This window comes from Phalangium opilio, unplaced genomic scaffold (assembly GCF_054372755.1).
Source record: "Phalangium opilio isolate 3A_F unplaced genomic scaffold, DU_Popi_V2 ptg000024l_1, whole genome shotgun sequence".
Taxonomy (NCBI): domain Eukaryota; kingdom Metazoa; phylum Arthropoda; class Arachnida; order Opiliones; family Phalangiidae; genus Phalangium; species Phalangium opilio.
In genome coordinates this window covers 11,504,772-11,521,331 of record NW_028324155.1, presented here as the reverse complement: position 1 = coordinate 11,521,331, position 16,560 = coordinate 11,504,772, and the positions used below count along the sequence as shown (strand labels likewise).

The window sequence follows — 16,560 nt, the reverse complement described above, 5'->3', positions numbered from 1 at the left end:
AACAAAAAGAAAATATGTTTGCTTTTTTCATATCTTTTGGAATTTGAAAGAGGAAAAAAAAGTGAAAAAGCCAACGGCACGCAGTGTTCCTAAGTGGTCTCCCTCCCAAGTACTGACTGCGCTCGACGCTGCTTAACTTCGGTGATCGGACGAGAACCGGTGTTTTCAGCGTGATATGGCCGTTGCCGAGAGTGCTATTTAATAATTCGAATTTAAATTAAGTGAGACAAATTAACCTTCATCTTTTTAAATCAATAACAAAAAGAAAATATGTTTGCTTTTTTCATATCTATTGGAATTTAAAAGAGGAAAAAAAGTGAAAAAGCCAACGGCACGCAGTGTTCCTAAGTGGTCTCCCTCCCAAGTACTGACTGCGCTCGACGCTGCTTAACTTCGGTGATCGGACGAGAACCGGTGTTTTCAGCGTGATATGGCCGTTGCCGAGTGTTCTATTTAATAATTCGAATTTAATTAACCTTCATCTTTATAAATCAATAAGAAAAAGAAGATATGTTTGCTTTTTTCATATCTCATGGAATTTAAAAGAGGAAATAAAAGTGAAAAAGCCAACGGCACGCAAAGTTTCCAAGTACTGACTGCGCTCGACGCTGCTTAACTTCGGTGATCGGACGAGAACCGGTGTTTTCAGCGTGATATGGCCGTTGCCGAGAGTGCTAGATAATAATTCGAATTTAAATTAAGTGAGACAAATTAACCATCATCTTTTTAAAACAATAACAAAAAGAAAATATGTTTGCTTTTTTCATATCTATTGGAATTTAAAAGAGGAAAAAAAAGTGAAAAAGCCAACGGCACGCAGTGTTCCTAAGTGGTCTCCCTCCCAAGTACTGACTGCGCTCGACGCTGCTTAACTTCGGTGATCGGACGAGAACCGGTGTTTTCAGCGTGATATGGCCGTTGCCGAGAGTGCTAGATAATAATTCGAATTTAAATTAAGTGAGACAAATTAACCATCATCTTTTTAAAACAATAACAAAAAGAAAATATGTTTGCTTTTTTCATATCTATTGGAATTTAAAAGAGGAAAAAAAAGTGAAAAAGCCAACGGCACGCAGTGTTCCTAAGTGGTCTCCCTCCCAAGTACTGACTGCGCTCGACGCTGCTTAACTTCGGTGATCCGACGAGAACCGGTGTTTTCAGCGTGATATTGCCGTTGCCGACAGTGCTAGATAATAATTCGAATTTAAATTAAGTGAGACAAATTGACCTTCATCTTTTTAAAACAATAACAAAAAGAAAATATGTTTGCTTTTTTCATATCTATAGGAATTTAAAAGAGGAAACAAAAGTGAAAAAGTCAACGGCACCCAGTTTTCCTAAGTGGTCTCCCTCGCAAGTACTGACTGCGCTCGACGCTGCTTAACTTCGGTGATCGGACGAGAACCGGTGTTTTCAGCGTGATATGGCCGTTGCCGAGAGTGCTATTTAATAATTCGAATTTAAATTAAGTGAGACAAATTAACCTTCATCTTTTTAAAGCAATAACAAAAAGAAAATATGTTGGCTTTTTTCATATCTATTGGAATTTAAAAGAGGAAAAAAAAGTGAAAAAGCCAACGGCGCGCAGTGTTCCTAAGTGGTCTCCCTCCCAAGTACTGACTGCGCTCGACGCCGCTTAACTTCGGTGATCCGACGAGAACCGGTGTTTTCAGCGTGATATGGCCGTTGCCGAGAGTGCTAGATAATAATTCGAACTTAAATTAAGTGAGACAAATTGACCTTCATCTTTTTAAAACAATAACAAAAAGAAAATATGGTTGCTTTTTTCATATCTATAGGAATTTAAAAGAGGAAAAAAAGTGAAAAAGCCAACGGCACGCAGTGTTCCTAAGTGGTCTCCCTCCCAAGTACTGACTGCGCTCGACGCTGCTTAACTTCGGTTATCGGACGAGAACCGGTGTTTTCAGCGTGATATGGCCGTTGCCGAGAGTGCTATTTAAAAATTCGAATTTAATTAACCTTCATCTTTATAAATCAATAAGAAAAAGAAGATATGTTTGCTTTTTTCATATCTCATGGAATTTAAAAGAGGAAATAAAAGTGAAAAAGCCAACGGCACGCAAAGTTTCCAAGTACTGACTGCGCTCGACGCTGCTTAACTTCGGTGATCGGACGAGAACCGGTGTTTTCAGCGTGATATGGCCGTTGCCGAGAGTGCTAGATAATAATTCGAATTTAAATTAAGTGAGACAAATTAACCATCATCTTTTTAAAACAATAACAAAAAGAAAATATGTTTGCTTTTTTCATATCTTTTGGAATTTGAAAGAGGAAAAAAAAGTGAAAAAGCCAACGGCACGCAGTGTTCCTAAGTGGTCTCCCTCCCAAGTACTGACTGCGCTCGACGCTGCTTAACTTCGGTGATCGGACGAGAACCGGTGTTTTCAGCGTGATATGGCCGTTGCCGAGAGTGCTATTTAATAATTCGAATTTAAATTAAGTGAGACAAATTAACCTTCATCTTTTTAAATCAATAACAAAAAGAAAATATGTTTGCTTTTTTCATATCTATTGGAATTTAAAAGAGGAAAAAAAGTGAAAAAGCCAACGGCACGCAGTGTTCCTAAGTGGTCTCCCTCCCAAGTACTGACTGCGCTCGACGCTGCTTAACTTCGGTGATCGGACGAGAACCGGTGTTTTCAGCGTGATATGGCCGTTGCCGAGTGTGCTATTTAATAATTCGAATTTAATTAACCTTCATCTTTATAAATCAATAAGAAAAAGAAGATATGTTTGCTTTTTTCATATCTCATGGAATTTAAAAGAGGAAATAAAAGTGAAAAAGCCAACGGCACGCAAAGTTTCCAAGTACTGACTGCGCTCGACGCTGCTTAACTTCGGTGATCGGACGAGAACCGGTGTTTTCAGCGTGATATGGCCGTTGCCGAGAGTGCTAGATAATAATTCGAATTTAAATTAAGTGAGACAAATTAACCATCATCTTTTTAAAACAATAACAAAAAGAAAATATGTTTGCTTTTTTCATATCTATTGGAATTTAAAAGAGGAAAAAAAAGTGAAAAAGCCAACGGCACGCAGTGTTCCTAAGTGGTCTCCCTCCCAAGTACTGACTGCGCTCGACGCTGCTTAACTTCGGTGATCGGACGAGAACCGGTGTTTTCAGCGTGATATGGCCGTTGCCGAGAGTGCTAGATAATAATTCGAATTTAAATTAAGTGAGACAAATTAACCATCATCTTTTTAAAACAATAACAAAAAGAAAATATGTTTGCTTTTTTCATATCTATTGGAATTTAAAAGAGGAAAAAAGAGTGAAAAAGCCAACGGCACGCAGTGTTCCTAAGTGGTCTCCCTCCCACGTACTGACTGCGCTCGACGCTGCTTAACTTCGGTTATCGGACGATAACCGGTGTTTTCAGCGTGATATGGCCGTTGCCGAGAGTGCTATTTAATAATTCGAATTTAATTGACCTTCATCTTTATAAATCAATAAGAAAAAGAAGATATGTTTGCTTTTTTCATATCTCATGGAATTTAAAAGAGGAAATAAAAGTGAAAAAATCAACGGCACGCAAAGTTTCCAAGTACTGACTGCGCTCGACGCTGCTTAACTTCGGTGATCGGACGAGAACCGGTGTTTTCAGCGTGATATGGCCGTTGCCGAGAGTGCTAGATAATAATTCGAATTTAAATTAAGTGAGACAAATTAACCATCATCTTTTTAAAACAATAACAAAAAGAAAATATGTTTGCTTTTTTCATATCTATTGGAATTTAAAAGAGGAAAAAAAAGTGAAAAAGCCAACGGCACGCAGTGTTCCTAAGTGGTCTCCCTCCCAAGTACTGACTGCGCTCGACGCTGCTTAACTTCGCTGATCCGACGAGAACCGGTGTTTACAGCGTGATATGGCCTATGCCAAGAGTGCTAGATAATAATTCGAATTTAAATTAAGTGAGACAAACTGACCTTCATCATTTTAAAACAATAACAAAAAGAAAACATGTTTGCTTTTTTCATATCTATTAAAATTTAAAAGAGGAAAAAAAAGTGAAAAAGCCAACGAAACGCAGTGTTCCTAAGTGGTCTCCCTCCCAAGTACTGACTGCGCTCGACGCTGCTTAACTTCGGTGATCGGACGAGAACCGGTGTTTTCAGCGTGATATGGCCGTTGCCGAGTGTGCTATTTAATAATTCGAATTTAATTAGCCTTCATCTTTATAAATCAATAAGAAAAAGAAGATATGTTTGCTTTTTTCATATCTCATGGAATTTAAAAGAGGAAATAAAAGTGAAAAAGCCAACGGCACGCAAAGTTTCCAAGTACTGACTGCGCTCGACGCTGCTTAACTTCGGTGATCGGACGAGAACCGGTGTTTTCAGCGTGATATGGCCGTTGCCGAGAGTGCTAGATAATAATTCGAATTTAAATTAAGTGAGACAAATTAACCATCATCTTTTTAAAACAATAACAAAAAGAAAATATGTTTGCTTTTTTCATATCTATTGGAATTTAAAAGAGGAAAAAAAAGTGAAAAAGCCAACGGCACGCAGTGTTCCTAAGTGGTCTCCCTCCCAAGTACTGACTGCGCTCGACGCTGCTTAACTTCGGTTATCGGACGAGAACCGGTGTTTTCAGCGTGATATGGCCGTTGCCGAGAGTGCTATTTAATAATTCGAATTTAATTGACCTTCATCTTTATAAATCAATAAGAAAAAGAAGATATGTTTGCTTTTTTCATATCTCATGGAATTTAAAAGAGGAAATAAAAGTGAAAAAATCAACGGCACGCAAAGTTTCCAAGTACTGACTGCGCTCGACGCTGCTTAACTTCGGTGATCGGACGAGAACCGGTGTTTTCAGCGTGATATGGCCGTTGCCGAGAGTGCTAGATAATAATTCGAATTTAAATTAAGTGAGACAAATTAACCATCATCTTTTTAAAACAATAACAAAAAGAAAATATGTTTGCTTTTTTCATATCTATTGGAATTTAAAAGAGGAAAAAAAAGTGAAAAAGCCAACGGCACGCAGTGTTCCTAAGTGGTCTCCCTCCCAAGTACTGACTGCGCTCGACGCTGCTTAACTTCGGTTATCGGACGAGAACCGGTGTTTTCAGCGTGATATGGCCGTTGCCGAGAGTGCTATTTAATAATTCGAATTTAATTGACCTTCATCTTTATAAATCAATAAGAAAAAGAAGATATGTTTGCTTTTTTCATATCTCATGGAATTTAAAAGAGGAAATAAAAGTGAAAAAATCAACGGCACGCAAAGTTTCCAAGTACTGACTGCGCTCGACGCTGCTTAACTTCGGTGATCGGACGAGAACCGGTGTTTTCAGCGTGATATGGCCGTTGCCGAGAGTGCTAGATAATAATTCGAATTTAAATTAAGTGAGACAAATTAACCATCATCTTTTTAAAACAATAACAAAAAGAAAATATGTTTGCTTTTTTCATATCTATTGGAATTTAAAAGAGGAAAGAAAAGTGAAAAAGTCAACGGCACCCAGTTTTCCTAAGTGGTCTCCCTCGCAAGTACTGACTGCGCTCGACGCTGCTTAACTTCGGTGATCGGACGAGAACCGGTGTTTTCAGCGTGATATGGCCGTTGCCGAGAGTGCTATTTAATAATTCGAATTTAAATTAAGTGAGACAAATTAACCTTCATCTTTTTAAAACAATAACAAAAAGAAAATATGTTGGCTTTTTTCATATCTATTGGAATTTAAAAGAGGAAAAAAAAGTGAAAAAGCCAACGGCACGCAGTGTTCCTAAGTGGTCTCCCTCCCAAGTACTGACTGCGCTCGACGCTGCTTAACTTCGCTGATCCGACGAGAACCGGTGTTTTCAGCGTGATATGGCCTATGCCAAGAGTGCTAGATAATAATTCGAATTTAAATTAAGTGAGACAAATTGACCTTCATCATTTTAAAACAATAACAAAAAGAAAACATGTTTGCTTTTTTCATATCTATTAAAATTTAAAAGAGGAAAAAAAAGTGTAAAAGCCAACGAAACGCAGTGTTCCTAAGTGGTCTCCCTCCCAAGTACTGACTGCGCTCGACGCTGCTTAACTTCGGTGATCGGACGAGAACCGGTGTTTTCAGCGTGATATGGCCGTTGCCGAGAGTGCTATTTAATAATTTGAATTTAAAAACCTTCATCTTTATAAAACAATAACAAAAAGAAGATATGTTTGCTTTTTTCATATCTGATGGAATTTAAAAGAGGAAATAAAAGTGAAAAAGCCAACGGCACGCAGAGTTTCCAAGTACTGACTGCGCTCGACGCTGCTTAACTTCGGTGATCGGACGAGAACCGGTGTCTTCAGCGTGATATGGCCGTTGCCGAGAGTGCTAGATGATAATTCGAATTTAAACTAAGTGAGACAAATTAACCATCATCTTTTTAAAACAATAAGAAAAAGAAAATATGTTTGCTTTTTTCATATCTATTGGAATTTAAAAGAGGAAAAAAAAGTGAAAAAGCCAACGGCACGAAGTGTTCCTAAGTGGTCTCCCTCCCAAGTACTGACTGCGCTCGACGCTGCTTAACTTCGGTGATCGGACGAGAACCGGTGTTTTCAGCGTGATATGGCCGTTGCCGAGCGTGCTATTTAATAATTCGAATTTAAATTAAGTGAGACAAATTAACCTTCATCTTCTTAAAACAATAACAAAAAGAAAATATGTTGGCTTTTTTCATATCTATTGGAATTTAAAAGAGGAAAAAAAAGTGAAAAAGCCAACGGCACGCAGTTTTCCTAAGTGGTCTCCCTCCCAAGTACTGACTGCGCTCGACGCTGCTTAACTTCGGTGATCCGACGAGAACCGGGGTTTTCAGCGCGATATGGCCGTTGCCGAGAGTGCTAGATAATAATTCGAATTTAAATTAAGTGAGACAAATTAACCTTCATCTTTTTAAAACAATAACAAAAAGAAAATATGTTGGCTTTTTTCATATCTATTGGAATTTAAAAGAGGAAAAAAAGTGAAAAAGCCAACGGCACGCAGTGTTCCTAAGTGGTCTCCCTCCCATGTACTGACTGCGCTCGACGCTGCTTAACTTCGGTGATCGGACGAGAACCGGTGTTTTCAGCGTGATATGGCCGTTGCCGAGAGTGCTATTTAATAATTCGAATTTAATTAACCTTCATCTTTATAAATCAATAAGAAAAAGAAGATATGTTTGCTTTTTTCATATCTGATGGAATTTAAAAGAGGAAATAAAAGTGAAAATGCCAACGCCACGCAAAGTTTCCAAGTACTGACTGCGCTCGACGCTGCTTAACTTCGGTGATCGGACGAGACCCGGTGTTTTCAGCGTGATATGGCCGTTGCCGAGAGTGCTATTTAATAATTCGAATTTAAATTAAGTGAGACAAATTAACCTTCATCTTTTTAAAACAATAACAAAAAGAAAATATGTTTGCTTTTTTCATATCTATAGGAATTTAAAAGAGGAAAAAAAAGTGAAAAAGCCAACGGCACGCAGTGTTCCTAAGCGGTCTCCCTCCCAAGTACTGACTGCGCTCGACGCTGCTTAACTTCGGTGATCGGACGAGAACCGGTGTTTTGAGCGTGATATGGCCGTTGCCGAGAGTGCTATTTAATAATTTGAATTTAATTAACCTTCATCTTTATAAATCAATAAGAAAAAGAAGATATGTTTGCTTTTTTAATATCTGATGGAATTTAAAAGAGGAAATAAAAGTGAAAATGCCAACGCCACGCAAAGTTTCCAAGTACTGACTGCGCTCGACGCTGCTTAACTTCGGTGATCGGACGAGAACCGGTGTTTTCAGCGTGATATGGCCGTTGCCGAGAGTGCTATTTAATAATTCGAATTTAAACTAAGTGAGACAAATTAACCTTCATCTTTTTAAAACAATAACAAAATGAAAATATGTTGGCTTTTTTCATATCTATTGGAATTTAAAAGAGGAAAAAAAAAGTGAAAAAGCCAACGGCACGCAGTGTTCCTAAGTGGTCTCCCTCCCAAGTACTGACTGCGCTCGACGCTGCTTATCTTCGGTGATAGGACTAGAACCGGTGTTTTTAAGCGCGATATGGCCGTTGGCGAGAGTGCTAGTTAATAATTCGAATTTAAATTAAGTGAGACAAATTAACCTTTATCTTTTTAAAACAATAACAAAAAGAAAAAATGTTTGGTTTTTTCATATCTATTGGAATTTAAAAGAGGAAAAAAAAGTGAAAAAGCCAACGGCAAGCAGTGTTCCTAAGGGGTCTCCCTCCCAAGTACTGGCTGCGATCGACGCTGCTTAACTTCGGTGATCGGAGAAGAACCGGTGTTTTCCGCTTGATATGGCCGCTGCCGAGAGTGCTATTTAATAATTTGAATTTAATTAACCTTAATCTTTATAAAACAATAACAAAAAGAAGATATGTTTGCTTTTTTCATATCTCATGGAATTTAAAAGAGGAAACAAAAAGGAAAAAGCCAAAGGCACGCAGTGTTCCCAAGTACAGACTGCGCTCGACGCTGCTTAACTTCGGTGATCGGACAAGAACCGTTTTTTCAGCGTGATATGGCCGTTGCCGAGAGTGCTAGTTAATAATTCGAATTTAAATTAAGTGAGACAAATTAAACTTCATCTTTTTAAAACAATAACAAAAAGAAAATATGTTTGCTTTTTTGAAATTTATTGGAATATAAAAGTGGAAAAAAAAGAGAAAAAGCCAACGGCCCGCAGTGTTCCTAAGTGGTCTCCCTCCCAAGTACTGACTGCGCTCGACGCTGCTTAACTTCGGTGATCGGACTAGAACCGGTGTTTTCAGCGTGATATGTCCGTTGCCCAGAGTGCTATTTAATAATTCGAATTTAAATTAAGTGAGACAAATTAACCTTCATCATTTTAAAACAGTAACAAAAAGAAAATAAGTTTGCTTTTTCCATATCTATTGGAATTTAAAAGTTGAAAAAAAAGTGAAAAACCAACGGCACGCAGTGTTCCTAAGAGGTCTCCCTCCCAAGTACTGACTGCGATCGACGCTGCTTAGCTTCGATGATCGGACGAGAACCGGTGTTGTCAGAGTGATATGGCCGTTGCCGAGAGTGCTATTTAATAATTTGAATTTAATTAACCTTCATCTTTATAAAACAATATCAAAAAGAAGATATTTTTGCTTTTAACATATCTGGTGGAATTTAAAAGAGGAAACAAAAGTGAAAAAGCCAACGGCACGCAGAGTTTCCAATTACTGACTGCGCTCGACGATGCTTAACTTCTGTGATAGGACAAGAACCGGTGTTTTCAACGTGATATGGCCGTTGCCGAGAGTGCAAGTTAATAATTCGAATTTAAATTAAGTGAGACAAATTAACCTTCATCTTTTTAAAACAATAACAAAAAGAAAATAAGTTTGCTTTTTTCATATCTATTGGAATTTAAAACAGGAAAAAAAAGTGAAAAAGCCAACGGCACGCAGAATTCCCAAGTGGTCTGTCTCCCAAGTACTGACTGCGCTCGACGCTGCTTAACTTCGGTGATCGGACGAGAACCGGTGTTTTCAGCTTGATATGGCCGTTGCCGAGAGTGCTATTTAATAATTTGAATTTAATTAACCTTCATCTTTATAAAACAATATCAAAAAGAAGATATTTTTGCTTTTTACATATCTGGTGGAATTTAAAAGAGGAAACAAAAGTGAAAAAGCCAACGGCACGCAGAGTTTCCAATTACTGACTGCGCTCGACGCTGCTTAACTTCGGTGATAGGACAAGAACCGGTGTTTTCAACGTGATATGGCCGTTGCCGAGAGTGCTAGTTAATAATTCGAATTTAAATTAAGTGAGACAAATTAACCTTCATCTTTTTAAAACAATGACAAAAAGAAAATAAGTTTGCTTTTTTCATATCTATTGGAATTTAAAAGTGGAAAAAAAAGTGAAAAACCAACGGCACGCAGTGTTCCTAAGAGGTCTCCCTCCCAAGTACTGACTGCGATCGACGCTGCTTAGCTTCGATGATCGGACGAGAACCGGTGTTGTCAGCGTGATATGGCCGTTGCCGAGAGTGCTATTTAATAATTTGAATTTAATTAACCTTCATCTTTATAAAACAATATCAAAAAGAAGATATTTTTGCTTTTTACATATCTGGTGGAATTTAAAAGAGGAAACAAAAGTGAAAAAGCCAACGGCACGCAGAGTTTCCAATTACTGACTGCGCTCGACGCTGCTTAACTTCGGTGATAGGACAAGAACCGGTGTTTTCAACGTGATATGGCCGTTGCCGAGAGTGCTAGTTAATAATTCGAATTTAAATTAAGTGAGACAAATTAACCTTCATCTTTTTAAAACAATAACAAAAAGAAAATAAGTTTGCTTTTTTCATATCTATTGGAATTTAAAACAGGAAAAAAAAGTGAAAAAGCCAACGGCACGCAGAATTCCCAAGTGGTCTGTCTCCCAAGTACTGACTGCGCTCGACGCTGCTTAACTTCGGTGATCGGACGAGAACCGGTGTTTTCAGCGTGATATGGCCGTTGCCGAGAGTGCTTGTTAATAATTTGAATTTAATTCACTTTCATCTTTATAAAACAATATCAAAAAGAAGATATGTTTGCTTTTTACATATCTGGTGGAATTTAAAAGAGGAAACAAAAAGGAAAAAGCCAAAGGCACGCAGTGTTCCCAAGTACAGACTGCGCTCGACGCTGCTTAACTTCGGTGATCAGACAAGAACCGTTTTTTCAGCGTGATATGGCCGTTGCCGAGAGTGCTAGTTAATAATTCGAATTAAAATTAAGTGAGACAAATTAAACTTCATCTTTTTAAAACAATAACAAAAAGAAAATATGTTTGCTTTTTTGAAATTTATTGGAATATAAAAGTGGAAAAAAAAGAGAAAAAGCCAACGGCACGCAGTGTTCCTAAGTGGTCTCCCTCCCAAGTACTGACTGCGCTCGACGCTGCTTAACTTCGGTGATCGGACGAGAACCGGTGTTTTCAGCGTGATATGTCCGTTGCCCAGAGTGCTATTTAATAATTCGAATTTAAATTAAGTGAGACAAATTAACCTTCATCATTTTAAAACAGTAACAAAAAGAAAATAAGTTTGCTTTTTCCATATCTATTAGAATTTAAAAGTTGAAAAAAAAGTGAAAAACCAACGGCACGCAGTGTTCCTAAGAGGTCTCCCTCCCAAGTACTGACTGCGATCGACGCTGCTTAGCTTCGATGATCGGACGAGAACCGGTGTTGTCAGAGTGATATGGCCGTTGCCGAGAGTGCTATTTAATAATTTGAATTTAATTAACCTTCATCTTTATAAAACAATATCAAAAAGAAGATATTTTTGCTTTTAACATATCTGGTGGAATTTAAAAGAGGAAACAAAAGTGAAAAAGCCAACGGCACGCAGAGTTTCCAATTACTGACTGCGCTCGACGATGCTTAACTTCTGTGATAGGACAAGAACCGGTGTTTTCAACGTGATATGGCCGTTGCCGAGAGTGCTAGTTAATAATTCGAATTTAAATTAAGTGAGACAAATTAACCTTCATCTTTTTAAAACAATAACAAAAAGAAAATAAGTTTGCTTTTTTCATATCTATTGGAATTTAAAACAGGAAAAAAAAGTGAAAAAGCCAACGGCACGCAGAATTCCCAAGTGGTCTGTCTCCCAAGTACTGACTGCGCTCGACGCTGCTTAACTTCGGTGATAGGACGAGAACCGGTGTTTTCAGCGTGATATGGCCGTTGCCGAGAGTGCTATTTAATAATTTGAATTTAATTAACCTTCATCTTTATAAAACAATATCAAAAAGAAGATATTTTTGCTTTTTACATATCTGGTGGAATTTAAAAGAGGAAACAAAAGTGAAAAAGCCAACGGCACGCAGAGTTTCCAATTACTGACTGCGCTCGACGCTGCTTAACTTCGGTGATAGGACAAGAACCGGTGTTTTCAACGTGATATGGCCGTTGCCGAGAGTGCTAGTTAATAATTCGAATTTAAATTAAGTGAGACAAATTAACCTTCATCTTTTTAAAACAATAACAAAAAGAAAATAAGTTTGCTTTTTTCATATCTATTGGAATTTAAAACAGGAAAAAAAAGTGAAAAAGCCAACGGCACGCAGAATTCCCAAGTGGTCTGTCTCCCAAGTACTGACTGCGCTCGACGCTGCTTAACTTCGGTGATCGGACGAGAACCGGTGTTTTCAGCGTGATATGGCCGTTGCCGAGAGTGCTATTTAATAATTTGAATTTAATTAACCTTCATCTTTATAAAACAATATCAAAAAGAAGATATTTTTGCTTTTTACATATCTGGTGGAATTTAAAGGAGGAAACAAAAGTGAAAAAGCCAACGGCACGCAGAGTTTCCAATTACTGACTGCGCTCGACGCTGCTTAACTTCGGTGATAGGACAAGAACCGGTGTTTTCAACGTGATATGGCCGTTGCCGAGAGTGCTAGTTAATAATTCGAATTTAAATTAAGTGAGACAAAATAACCTTCATCTTTTTAAAACAATAACAAAAAGAAAATAAGTTTGCTTTTTTCATATCTATTGGAATTTAAAACAGGAAAAAAAAGTGAAAAAGCCAACGGCACGCAGAATTCCCAAGTGGTCTGTCTCCCAAGTACTGACTGCGCTCGACGCTGCTTAACTTCGGTGATAGGACTAGAACCGGTGTTTTTAGCGCGATATGGCCGTTGCCGACAGTGCTAGTTTATAATTCGAACTTAAATTAAGTGAGACAAATTAACCTTCATCTTTTTAAAACAATAACAAAAAGAAAATATGTTTGCTTTTTTCATATCTATTGGATTTTAAAAGAGGAAAAAAAATTAAAAGCCAACGGCACGCAGTGTTCCTAAGTGGTCTCCCTCCCAAGTACTGACTGCGCTCGACGCTGCTTAGCTTCGATGATCGGACGAGAACCGGTGTATTCAGCGTGATATGGCCGTTGCCGAGAGTGCTTGTTAATAATTTGAATTTAATTCACTTTCATCTTTATAAAACAATATCAAAAAGAAGATATGTTTGCTTTTTACATATCTGGTGGAATTAAAAAGAGGAAACAAAAAGGAAAAAGCCAAAGGCACGCAGTGTTCCCAAGTACAGACTGCGCTCGACGCTGCTTAACTTCGGTGATCGGACAAGAACCGTTTTTTTCAGCGTGATAAGGCCGTTGCCGAGAGCGCTAGTTAATAATTCGAATTTAAATTAAGTGAGACAAATTAAACATCATCTTTTTAAAACAATGACAAAAAGAAAATAAGTTTGTTTTTTTCATATCGATTGGAATTTAAAAGAGGAAAAAAAGTGAAAAAACCAACGACAGGAAGTGTTCCTAAGTGGTCTCCCTCCCAAGTACTGACTGCGATCGACGCTGCTTAACTTCGGTGATCGGACGAGAACCGGTGTTGTCAGCGTGATATGGCCGTTGCCGAGAGTGCTATTTAATAATTTGAATTTAATTAACCTTCATCTTTATAAAACAATAACAAAAAGAAGATATGTTTGCTTTTTTCATATCTATTTGAATTTAAAAGTGGAAAAAAAAGTGAAAAACCAACGGCACGCAGTGTTCCTCAGTGGTCTCCCTCCCAAGTACAGACTGCGCTCGACGCTGCTTAACTTCGGTGATAGGACTTGAACCGGTGTTTTTAGCGCGATATGGCCGTTGCCGACAGTGCTAGTTTATAATTCGAACTTAAATTAAGTGAGACAAATTAACCTTCATCTTTTTAAAACAATAACAAAAAGAAAATGTGTTTGCTTTTTTCATATCTATTGGATTTTAAAAGAGGAAAAAAATTTAAAAGCCAACGGCACGCAGTGTTCCTAAGTGGTCTCCCTCCCAAGTACTGACTGCGCTCGACGCTGCTTAGCTTCGATTATCGGACGAGAACCGGTGTATTCAGCGTGATATGGCCGTTGCCGAGAGTGCTTGTTAATAATTTGAATTTAATTCACTTTCATCTTTATAAAACAATATCAAAAAGAAGATATGTTTGCTTTTTACATATCTGGTGGAATTTAAAAGAGGAGACAAAAAGGAAAAAGCCAAAGGCACGCAGTGTTCCCAAGTACAGACTGCGCTCGACGCTGCTTAACTTCGTTGATCGGACAAGACACGTTTTTTTCAGCGTGATATGGCCGTTGCCGAGAGTGCTAGTTAATAATTCGAATTTAAATTAAGTGAGACAAATTAAACATCATCTTTTTAAAACAATAACAAAAAGAAAATAAGTTTGTTTTTTTCATATCGATTGGAATTTAAAAGAGGAAAAAAAGTGAAAAAACCAACGACAGGAAGTGTTCCTAAGTGGTCTCCCTCCCAAGTACTGACTGCGATCGACGCTGCTTAACTTCGGTGATCGGACGAGAACCGGTGTTGTCAGCGTGATATGGCCGTTGCCGAGAGTGCTATTTAATAATTTGAATTTAATTAACCTTCATCTTTATAAAACAATAACAAAAAGAAGATATGTTTGCTTTTTTCATATCTATTTGAATTTAAAAGTGGAAAAAAAAGTGAAAAACCAACGGCACGCAGTGTTCCTCAGTGGTCTCCCTCCCAAGTACAGACTGCGCTCGACGCTGCTTAACTTCGGTGATAGGACTTGAACCGGTGTTTTTAGCGCGATATGGCCGTTGCCGACAGTGCTAGTTTATAATTCGAACTTAAATTAAGTGAGACAAATTAACCTTCATCTTTTTAAAACAATAACAAAAAGAAAATGTGTTTGCTTTTTTCATATCTATTGGATTTTAAAAGAGGAAAAAAATTTAAAAGCCAACGGCACGCAGTGTTCCTAAGTGGTCTCCCTCCCAAGTACTGACTGCGCTCGACGCTGCTTAGCTTCGATTATCGGACGAGAACCGGTGTATTCAGCGTGATATGGCCGTTGCCGAGAGTGCTTGTTAATAATTTGAATTTAATTCACTTTCATCTTTATAAAACAATATCAAAAAGAAGATATGTTTGCTTTTTACATATCTGGTGGAATTTAAAAGAGGAGACAAAAAGGAAAAAGCCAAAGGCACGCAGTGTTCCCAAGTACAGACTGCGCTCGACGCTGCTTAACTTCGTTGATCGGACAAGACACGTTTTTTTCAGCGTGATATGGCCGTTGCCGAGAGTGCTAGTTAATAATTCGAATTTAAATTAAGTGAGACAAATTAAACATCATCTTTTTAAAACAATAACAAAAAGAAAATAAGTTTGTTTTTTTCATATCGATTGGAATTTAAAAGAGGAAAAAAAAGTGAAAAAACCAACGACAGGCAGTGTTCCTAAGTGGTCTCCCTCCCAAGTACTGACTGCGATCGACGCTGCTTAACTTCGGTGATCGGACGAGAACCGGTATTGTCAGCGTGATATGGCCGTTGCCGAGAGTGCTATTTAATAATTTGAATTTAATTAACCTTCATCTTTATAAAACAATAACAAAAAGAAGATATGTTTGCTTTTTTCATATCTATTGGAATTTAAAAGTGGAAAAAAAAGTGAAAAACCAACGGCACGCAGTGTTCCTAAGTGGTCTCCCTCCCAAGTACTGACTGCGCTCGACGCTGCTTAACTTCGGTGATCGGACGAGAACCGGTGTATTCAGCGTGATATGGCCGTTGCCGAGAGTGCTAGTTAATAATTTGAATTTAATTGACTTTCATCTTTATAAAACAATATCAAAAAGAAGATATGTTTGCTTTTTTCATATCTGGAGGAATTTAAAAGAGGAAACAAAAAGGAAAAAGCCAAAGGCACGCAGTGTTCCCAAGTACTGACTGCGCTCGACGCTGCTTAACTTCGGTGATCGGACGAGAACCGTTTTTTTAAACGTGATATGGCCGTTGCCGAGAGTGCTAGTTAATAATTCGAATTTAAATTAAGTGAGACAAATTAACCTTCATCTTTTTAAAACAATAACAAAAAGAAAATAAGTTTGCTTTTTTCATATCTATTGGAATTCAAGATACAAAGTCCGTGACAACGATTTCTTATTGGAAATTGAATTTTAACCGTTTTTTGGATGAATATCGTTATATTTGCTTGAATTAAAGCAAAAAGTACAAAAAAATGGTTTCAGTGGTTATATTTGAAAATAGTGAAAAAATTCTCAAAATGTGCTTCTCTGGCCGAGAAACGTCGATTTTCAAAATGTAATTAAAAATCGAGGTTCAATTTTGTATCTTGAAGAAAAAAAACATTCGATTTTTTCGGTACACTTTTTAATGCTTTTTTTTCTGGACAAATTTTTGACCGAATTCAGCTTATTTCCCTATAAAATACTCATTAAAAGTGATTTCATTTCGATTGATCAATAAATAAAAATGAACCTCGATTTTTAATAACATTTTCAAAATCGACGTTTCTCGGCCAGAGAAAAACATTTTGAGAATTTTTTCACTATTTTAAAATATAACCACTGAAACCACTATTTTTGTACTTTTAGCTTTAATTCAAGCAAATATAACGATATTCATTCAAAAAACTGTTCAAATTCAATTTTGAATAAGAAATCGTTGTCACGGATTTTGTATCTTGAAGAAAAAAAACATGCGATTTTTTCGGTACACTTTTTAATGCATTT

The 16,560-nt window shown here is 37.6% G+C and overlaps 13 non-coding genes and 38 pseudogenes across 13 annotated transcripts; all 51 read right to left on the bottom strand.

The window, feature by feature from the left end:
* Positions 1 to 68: 68 nt before the first annotated feature.
* LOC149693426 (5S ribosomal RNA) lies at positions 69 to 187 on the bottom strand. The gene has a single exon (XR_016383052.1). It is a non-coding gene; the product is annotated as a 5S ribosomal RNA (ribosomal RNA).
* Positions 188 to 323: 136 nt separating this feature from the next.
* LOC149693425 (5S ribosomal RNA) lies at positions 324 to 442 on the bottom strand. Its single transcript, XR_016383041.1, has one exon. It is a non-coding gene; the product is annotated as a 5S ribosomal RNA (ribosomal RNA).
* A 122-nt stretch (positions 443 to 564) lies between these two features.
* LOC149693424 (5S ribosomal RNA) lies at positions 565 to 667 on the bottom strand (annotated as a pseudogene).
* A 137-nt stretch (positions 668 to 804) lies between these two features.
* On the bottom strand, positions 805 to 923 carry LOC149693423 (5S ribosomal RNA). The gene has a single exon (XR_016383029.1). It is a non-coding gene; the product is annotated as a 5S ribosomal RNA (ribosomal RNA).
* Positions 924 to 1,060: 137 nt separating this feature from the next.
* On the bottom strand, positions 1,061 to 1,179 carry LOC149693422 (5S ribosomal RNA; annotated as a pseudogene).
* Positions 1,180 to 1,316: 137 nt separating this feature from the next.
* Positions 1,317 to 1,435, bottom strand: LOC149693421 (5S ribosomal RNA; annotated as a pseudogene).
* A 137-nt stretch (positions 1,436 to 1,572) lies between these two features.
* Positions 1,573 to 1,691, bottom strand: LOC149693420 (5S ribosomal RNA; annotated as a pseudogene).
* A 136-nt stretch (positions 1,692 to 1,827) lies between these two features.
* On the bottom strand, positions 1,828 to 1,946 carry LOC149693419 (5S ribosomal RNA). The gene has a single exon (XR_016383321.1). It is a non-coding gene; the product is annotated as a 5S ribosomal RNA (ribosomal RNA).
* Positions 1,947 to 2,068: 122 nt separating this feature from the next.
* LOC149693418 (5S ribosomal RNA) lies at positions 2,069 to 2,171 on the bottom strand (annotated as a pseudogene).
* Positions 2,172 to 2,308: 137 nt separating this feature from the next.
* LOC149693417 (5S ribosomal RNA) lies at positions 2,309 to 2,427 on the bottom strand. The gene has a single exon (XR_016383018.1). It is a non-coding gene; the product is annotated as a 5S ribosomal RNA (ribosomal RNA).
* A 136-nt stretch (positions 2,428 to 2,563) lies between these two features.
* LOC149693416 (5S ribosomal RNA) lies at positions 2,564 to 2,682 on the bottom strand. The gene has a single exon (XR_016383007.1). It is a non-coding gene; the product is annotated as a 5S ribosomal RNA (ribosomal RNA).
* Positions 2,683 to 2,804: 122 nt separating this feature from the next.
* Positions 2,805 to 2,907, bottom strand: LOC149693415 (5S ribosomal RNA; annotated as a pseudogene).
* A 137-nt stretch (positions 2,908 to 3,044) lies between these two features.
* On the bottom strand, positions 3,045 to 3,163 carry LOC149693414 (5S ribosomal RNA). The gene has a single exon (XR_016382996.1). It is a non-coding gene; the product is annotated as a 5S ribosomal RNA (ribosomal RNA).
* Positions 3,164 to 3,300: 137 nt separating this feature from the next.
* On the bottom strand, positions 3,301 to 3,419 carry LOC149693413 (5S ribosomal RNA; annotated as a pseudogene).
* Positions 3,420 to 3,541: 122 nt separating this feature from the next.
* Positions 3,542 to 3,644, bottom strand: LOC149693412 (5S ribosomal RNA; annotated as a pseudogene).
* A 137-nt stretch (positions 3,645 to 3,781) lies between these two features.
* On the bottom strand, positions 3,782 to 3,900 carry LOC149693411 (5S ribosomal RNA; annotated as a pseudogene).
* Positions 3,901 to 4,037: 137 nt separating this feature from the next.
* Positions 4,038 to 4,156, bottom strand: LOC149693410 (5S ribosomal RNA; annotated as a pseudogene).
* A 122-nt stretch (positions 4,157 to 4,278) lies between these two features.
* LOC149693409 (5S ribosomal RNA) lies at positions 4,279 to 4,381 on the bottom strand (annotated as a pseudogene).
* A 137-nt stretch (positions 4,382 to 4,518) lies between these two features.
* On the bottom strand, positions 4,519 to 4,637 carry LOC149693408 (5S ribosomal RNA). The gene has a single exon (XR_016383320.1). It is a non-coding gene; the product is annotated as a 5S ribosomal RNA (ribosomal RNA).
* A 122-nt stretch (positions 4,638 to 4,759) lies between these two features.
* Positions 4,760 to 4,862, bottom strand: LOC149693407 (5S ribosomal RNA; annotated as a pseudogene).
* Positions 4,863 to 4,999: 137 nt separating this feature from the next.
* Positions 5,000 to 5,118, bottom strand: LOC149693406 (5S ribosomal RNA). Its single transcript, XR_016383319.1, has one exon. It is a non-coding gene; the product is annotated as a 5S ribosomal RNA (ribosomal RNA).
* A 122-nt stretch (positions 5,119 to 5,240) lies between these two features.
* On the bottom strand, positions 5,241 to 5,343 carry LOC149693405 (5S ribosomal RNA; annotated as a pseudogene).
* A 137-nt stretch (positions 5,344 to 5,480) lies between these two features.
* LOC149693404 (5S ribosomal RNA) lies at positions 5,481 to 5,599 on the bottom strand (annotated as a pseudogene).
* A 137-nt stretch (positions 5,600 to 5,736) lies between these two features.
* On the bottom strand, positions 5,737 to 5,855 carry LOC149693403 (5S ribosomal RNA; annotated as a pseudogene).
* Positions 5,856 to 5,992: 137 nt separating this feature from the next.
* On the bottom strand, positions 5,993 to 6,111 carry LOC149693402 (5S ribosomal RNA; annotated as a pseudogene).
* Positions 6,112 to 6,232: 121 nt separating this feature from the next.
* Positions 6,233 to 6,335, bottom strand: LOC149693401 (5S ribosomal RNA; annotated as a pseudogene).
* Positions 6,336 to 6,472: 137 nt separating this feature from the next.
* On the bottom strand, positions 6,473 to 6,591 carry LOC149693400 (5S ribosomal RNA). The gene has a single exon (XR_016382952.1). It is a non-coding gene; the product is annotated as a 5S ribosomal RNA (ribosomal RNA).
* Positions 6,592 to 6,728: 137 nt separating this feature from the next.
* Positions 6,729 to 6,847, bottom strand: LOC149693399 (5S ribosomal RNA; annotated as a pseudogene).
* A 136-nt stretch (positions 6,848 to 6,983) lies between these two features.
* LOC149693398 (5S ribosomal RNA) lies at positions 6,984 to 7,102 on the bottom strand. The gene has a single exon (XR_016383230.1). It is a non-coding gene; the product is annotated as a 5S ribosomal RNA (ribosomal RNA).
* A 362-nt stretch (positions 7,103 to 7,464) lies between these two features.
* On the bottom strand, positions 7,465 to 7,583 carry LOC149693397 (5S ribosomal RNA; annotated as a pseudogene).
* A 363-nt stretch (positions 7,584 to 7,946) lies between these two features.
* LOC149693396 (5S ribosomal RNA) lies at positions 7,947 to 8,066 on the bottom strand (annotated as a pseudogene).
* Positions 8,067 to 8,203: 137 nt separating this feature from the next.
* Positions 8,204 to 8,322, bottom strand: LOC149693395 (5S ribosomal RNA; annotated as a pseudogene).
* Positions 8,323 to 8,683: 361 nt separating this feature from the next.
* LOC149693394 (5S ribosomal RNA) lies at positions 8,684 to 8,802 on the bottom strand (annotated as a pseudogene).
* Positions 8,803 to 8,938: 136 nt separating this feature from the next.
* On the bottom strand, positions 8,939 to 9,057 carry LOC149693393 (5S ribosomal RNA; annotated as a pseudogene).
* Positions 9,058 to 9,419: 362 nt separating this feature from the next.
* Positions 9,420 to 9,538, bottom strand: LOC149693392 (5S ribosomal RNA; annotated as a pseudogene).
* Positions 9,539 to 9,899: 361 nt separating this feature from the next.
* LOC149693391 (5S ribosomal RNA) lies at positions 9,900 to 10,018 on the bottom strand (annotated as a pseudogene).
* Positions 10,019 to 10,380: 362 nt separating this feature from the next.
* Positions 10,381 to 10,499, bottom strand: LOC149693390 (5S ribosomal RNA; annotated as a pseudogene).
* Positions 10,500 to 10,860: 361 nt separating this feature from the next.
* LOC149693389 (5S ribosomal RNA) lies at positions 10,861 to 10,979 on the bottom strand. The gene has a single exon (XR_016383290.1). It is a non-coding gene; the product is annotated as a 5S ribosomal RNA (ribosomal RNA).
* A 136-nt stretch (positions 10,980 to 11,115) lies between these two features.
* LOC149693388 (5S ribosomal RNA) lies at positions 11,116 to 11,234 on the bottom strand (annotated as a pseudogene).
* A 362-nt stretch (positions 11,235 to 11,596) lies between these two features.
* Positions 11,597 to 11,715, bottom strand: LOC149693387 (5S ribosomal RNA; annotated as a pseudogene).
* A 362-nt stretch (positions 11,716 to 12,077) lies between these two features.
* Positions 12,078 to 12,196, bottom strand: LOC149693386 (5S ribosomal RNA; annotated as a pseudogene).
* Positions 12,197 to 12,558: 362 nt separating this feature from the next.
* On the bottom strand, positions 12,559 to 12,677 carry LOC149693385 (5S ribosomal RNA; annotated as a pseudogene).
* Positions 12,678 to 12,812: 135 nt separating this feature from the next.
* On the bottom strand, positions 12,813 to 12,931 carry LOC149693384 (5S ribosomal RNA; annotated as a pseudogene).
* A 361-nt stretch (positions 12,932 to 13,292) lies between these two features.
* On the bottom strand, positions 13,293 to 13,411 carry LOC149693383 (5S ribosomal RNA; annotated as a pseudogene).
* Positions 13,412 to 13,532: 121 nt separating this feature from the next.
* On the bottom strand, positions 13,533 to 13,651 carry LOC149693382 (5S ribosomal RNA; annotated as a pseudogene).
* A 135-nt stretch (positions 13,652 to 13,786) lies between these two features.
* LOC149693381 (5S ribosomal RNA) lies at positions 13,787 to 13,905 on the bottom strand (annotated as a pseudogene).
* A 361-nt stretch (positions 13,906 to 14,266) lies between these two features.
* LOC149693380 (5S ribosomal RNA) lies at positions 14,267 to 14,385 on the bottom strand (annotated as a pseudogene).
* Positions 14,386 to 14,506: 121 nt separating this feature from the next.
* On the bottom strand, positions 14,507 to 14,625 carry LOC149693379 (5S ribosomal RNA; annotated as a pseudogene).
* A 135-nt stretch (positions 14,626 to 14,760) lies between these two features.
* LOC149693378 (5S ribosomal RNA) lies at positions 14,761 to 14,879 on the bottom strand (annotated as a pseudogene).
* A 362-nt stretch (positions 14,880 to 15,241) lies between these two features.
* LOC149693377 (5S ribosomal RNA) lies at positions 15,242 to 15,360 on the bottom strand (annotated as a pseudogene).
* A 121-nt stretch (positions 15,361 to 15,481) lies between these two features.
* On the bottom strand, positions 15,482 to 15,600 carry LOC149693376 (5S ribosomal RNA). Its single transcript, XR_016383165.1, has one exon. It is a non-coding gene; the product is annotated as a 5S ribosomal RNA (ribosomal RNA).
* Positions 15,601 to 16,560: the final 960 nt, after the last annotated feature.